Raw genomic sequence first — 5000 nt, forward strand, 5'->3', positions numbered from 1 at the left:
GAGATACAAAAGCCACCCCAACCAAGAATCAAACCAGAAAACCTAAGCTGTGAGGCAACAATACTACCACTGCACCATCAATTATGCAAGGAATTAAACATTCAGAAACCTGAAGTCTGAAATTCAAATGCCTGTCAATTTTTCTGCGGACAGAACAAAAACAATTTTCAGCAGAGATGCAGGGATTAATACTGCAGACACGTCTTTGTAAAATGGCAAGGCACCAGAGCAAATCCATACAAACACAGGGAGGAGATGCAGACTCCACACAGAAGCCACCCCAACCAAGAATCAAACCAGAAAACCTATAGCTGTGAGGCAACAATACTACCACTGCACCATCAAATATGCAAGGAATTAAACATTCAGAAACCCTTAAGTCTGAAATTCAAATGCCTGTCAATTTTATTTAACATTTTTTAATCAGGACAGTCTGACTTGGAACAAAAAAAACAATTTTCAGCAGAGGCCCAGGAAGAAATAATGCAGACATGTCTTTGTAACATGGGAGGACACAAAAGCAAACCCACACAAACACAGGGAGAAGATACAGACCCCACAAAGAAGGAACCCCAGCCAAGAATCAAACCCGAGAACCTGCAGCTGTGAGGCAACAATGCTACTACACCATCAAATATCAAGCATTGCAACATTTACAAACCACAAATATTATGAGGAACAGATCAGATCGAATATGAGGCAAAAATCTGCAATTTTTTTACAAATGGTGGTGGGTAGGGAACTCAAGTCTTTAACACCTGCATACAGGGTACAGGGTTCAAGCCTGAGGTATTCGCTACCACACCACCATGAGCTCCTGGCACACACACACACACACACACACACACACACACACACACACACACACACACGCACACACACACTGTAAAGCATACGCACCATACACTTACAATCCAGTATGAACATCAAAGCACGATACACACACAATCCAGAATAAACATTGTAAAATAAAGTAAAAGCATCATACACTTACCTGAATATATCCAGCTAACGTACATCCTGCCAGCGAATACAAAGACCCGTGAGATCCCAAGCAAAGCCCGAGATCCCAAAGCTCCTTCCCGACGACGAGACTGTCCTGACTGCTGCTCTTGCAGTCCGGACGCGACCCATAATCCTAGCGAGTCTGTGCACTTCCTTGTGTCCCCCTATGGGGACTGCCAGACTGCCTTGAGCATGCGCATAGACCGAAAGTAGTCGGGACTACTGCGCATCGTAAATTTCAAAAATAATTTTTTTCTATTTTTTATTTTGAGGGGTGTATATTTTATACACACACATATATATATATATATATATATAAATAATATATATACATATATATATATATATATATAAATAATATATATATAAATAATATGTATATACACACACGCATTATATATATATATGTATATATATATATATATCTATATAGGTTCATGGGTTTATACTAGGCTATCTGCCCTAAGGCATTTATAAGCCTAGCCCAAATTTTTTGTGGCTTACGCCACCCCTTATATGAAAAAATACTGTGCCCATTAGTTTGTTGTGCTTCTGTCCAGCAGTGACACAGATGATTCCCAGGGTAAACCTACAATCTCCCATCCACAGGTCAAGATTTCTCTTGAACAGAGCCAGCGAGGTGCTCTGCCTCACATGGACCGGGATTTTATTCCACAGCATAGGGAGTCTCCGAGTGATAAATCTATCCCTCCAGCACGTCCTATTTATATCCGTGCTAAGGTTTAAGTCACTTGCTCTAGTGGTTTTGGTGGATTTGGATTTTTTGAGGTGGAGCATGTCCATTTATACGGGGTTGGACATGGCCTTGTATGTCAGGCACATGTCACCTCTGAGCAGACGGTATGTGACTGAATAGAGCTGGAGTTTCTTCAATCTGGCAGCATATGACAGATTTTGGAGTCCCTTTATCCTTTTGGTGAGGAACTTTTGGGGTTTCTCCAATTGCTGCAGATGCCCGGTGAGATAAATCCCAAGGGGGCATTGTACTCTATCATTGGTCTGATAAGTGAAGAGTACAGGGAACAATGACCTCACTAGATCTGGAGGGAACCCCTTCATGATCAGGTGGTCAATGTAGAAGGTCTTTCTAACCACTTTAGCAAGTGAGTGTCAAAGAAGGCCACTGTCAACCTGGGTCCCCAGGTCCCTGATAACCTCTTCTGTGCTTAGTGGATTGCCACCTATATGGTAGCTTGGGGTTACCTTGTTTTTCCCAAAGGGCATGTCTATACATTTTTGGCGTTTAACTTCAGGCCATGGCTCTGGCACCAGCTATCTTTTTCCCGTGAGTCCCTTCCAAGGATATCCTGTCCGATGCACTTTCCACTATGGCGCCCAGTTTGCAGTCGTCTGCAAACTTTGTCACAAAAGTCTTCCCATGTTGGCCTGTTCTTCTGAGAAGTAGATGCCGAACAATGGGGGCCAAAGGCCCGAGCCCGGGGGGACACCACTTGGGCCCGGCTGGGGGTCTGACACGGCGCCAGCACCTCAACCCCTGGGGGTTCTGTCCTAAAGCCAGTTTGCACCCCATCTGGTGACATAGGGTTTTACATTAAGGCTGGAAATTTTTTCTACAATACCAGAGTGGGGTATTGTGTGGCCTTTGCAAGGTCAAGGTAGGCTGTATGGACTGCCTTTCCCTCATCAATGGCCTTGGTGACTGTTTCGAAGAAGTCGACCAAGTTCAAAAGACATGATCTTCCCTTGACGAAGCCAAACTGGGTCGGGTCGAATGTCTGCAAGTCCCCTATATCTTTGTTTATGAGCTCTATTATGATCCTCTCCATAGCTTTGCAGACTAGACTTGTTAAGCTTATGGGGCGGTAATTACCAGGTTCCTAACATAGCTGAAAAAGGCCTTATGATTGTCCTTTGAATTCATGGCAATTTTTCTCTCAAAATTGGCCTTAGTTGATTTTATGAGTGCTCGTATTTTTTTTACTAATAATGATCAGGGGTGACTTCCCTTTTATGGATTTTGTTCTATCATGTAATAGCTTTCTCCTCTTATTGTAAAGTTTGTTAATGGCTGGGGTCCACCAGACTGGACGTTTGCCCCTTTTGGAAAGAGTCTTGGTTTTTTTTGGGATTGCCTGATCCAGGCAGTCCTGGAGGTGTTCATAGAAGGCATTTTTAAGGGCTTCCAGCTTGGGTTGTGGTTTCCACTGGCTCAGGGGCCTTGAAGGATACCACACCAGTCTTGAGTAGTGTGAAGTTTGCTTTAGAGAAGTTCTTCACTGTGGTCTTTTGTTTGGGGTGGGGGCGGATGTGGATTTCCAGTGAGATTAGTTTATGATCAGATCTCACCAATGAGGGATATATTTCCCGGGGTGGAGCATTTTGTCCCCATGTTTGTGATAATGAGATCTAGTATATTTTCTCCTCTCGTGGGAACAGTGACTAGCTGTTCCATGGCATTTAATTTATGAACTCCAGGAACCGTTGGGCTAGAAAGTTAGGGCTTGAGTAATGTTCCCAGTCTATATTGGGTAGTGAAGTCACCCAATATGATGGTGTTTGGTTATAAATTTATACCCTCCAGTGTCTTCAGGAAGGCTGTGTGGGGTTCCTGAGTTTGAGAGGGTGGCCTGTAGCATGCTACAATTTGTAGAGCAGTTTTGCCTATGGTTAGTTGCACCTGGATGGTTTCTGAAGCTTCATGCATTGCCACCAACCTGGAGGTGTGGGTATCCTTTATGAATATGGATACACCCCCTCCTTTTGTGGTGTGGTCCGGGTTTTGGGGCCATATGAGGTAAAACCTAATAGTGCCTGGGTGCTCTCAGGAGCCTTGAACCAGGATTCAGTTACAGCACAGACATCGATGTTCTCCATACTGAGAAGGGCCTCGAGTGCGTGCATTTTGAGATTTAGACTTCTGGCATTGAGCAGCATTACCCTCAGTTTCTTCCCATTTTTGTTTTCTAGGGTGGTAGGTTTAGAATTTGAGCCTTGCCTAAAAAAGGCACTATGGGGGTGGCAAGAGCCTTAGCCAATACCCGGGAATCCCAGGGTGACAGGTGCAAGCAGTCCCTTGAAGCAGCGTGGCTTGTCAAGCATGTCATCCCAGGCAGACAGACACTGGATCCCCTTTGAATGACACCAGACATTAAGCCAATTGTTAAAGCTGATCATCTTGTCTCTATATTGTGGCATCATTCTTGGTGAAGGAAGGATACTGCTCAGGGTCAGGGTCATACCTGCCTGGGCTACATAATCAGAGAACTCCTCTATGTCTTTTCATGTAGCCCAGGGAGGTACGTCTCAGGTCGTTTACATCAACATGGACAATGACTGTGTCATATTTGTACTTGCCGTGGAGTGACCCGAGTGCTTGTGTTATGTGGCGGATTCTAGTGCCCGATAGGCAGCTTACTGTGACCCTCTCCTTGTTCAGCCTGCTTAATCTCTTTTAAGTGTGTCTGACTATGGAGTCACCTATGACAAGTATGTTTGGTGTTGTATTTGGCCTTAAGGGCTGTGACTGCTTTGCACACTGCTTTTGTGGTTTATGTGTTGCTTGTGGGGTGTCTTGAGGTAGCAGTTGTTTGGGTGTCTGCTTTGGAGGCCTCTGCTGTTTAGGTAAATTTTTACTCAGAGCCTCCGAGTTTGATTCAGTGGTGTGGTAGCATTATGTGAGGCTGGTTTTGTGGTGTGTGTAGTTGCCTTTCTCCTCCTGTCTGGTCTTGCCAGTCCTGAGTTGAGAGAGCTCAGCCTCCAGTTTGGCTAAATAGCTGCATCTCTCGCAAGTATTTGTGTTATGTGGGAGGAGGAGAGGGTTGTCTGTGTACATGAGGCAGTTATAACATTGCCTCAAGATTCCCAGATTCACCAGCTGGACCGGAGAGGAGATTGACAACTGACCTTTGGACATGCTAGAATAATACTGGGCAATCCTTAATTGAAAACAAGGGCCAGTGGGGAGTGAGGGTGTAGTGCTTTTAATTTTTAGTGCGACTTATATAATTGCTTTA

At 44.5% G+C, this 5000-nt stretch overlaps 1 protein-coding gene across 1 annotated transcript in view; it reads right to left on the reverse strand.

The window, feature by feature from the left end:
* Positions 1 to 5000, reverse strand: part of SHISA4 (shisa family member 4) — a 653245-nt gene that overhangs the window by 641066 nt on the left and 7179 nt on the right. The window lies entirely within an intron of this gene.

The sequence above is a fragment of the Protopterus annectens genome, chromosome 7.part0, assembly GCF_019279795.1.
Source record: "Protopterus annectens isolate FY-2018-M chromosome 7.part0, PAN1.0, whole genome shotgun sequence".
Taxonomy (NCBI): Eukaryota; Metazoa; Chordata; order Ceratodontiformes; family Protopteridae; genus Protopterus; species Protopterus annectens.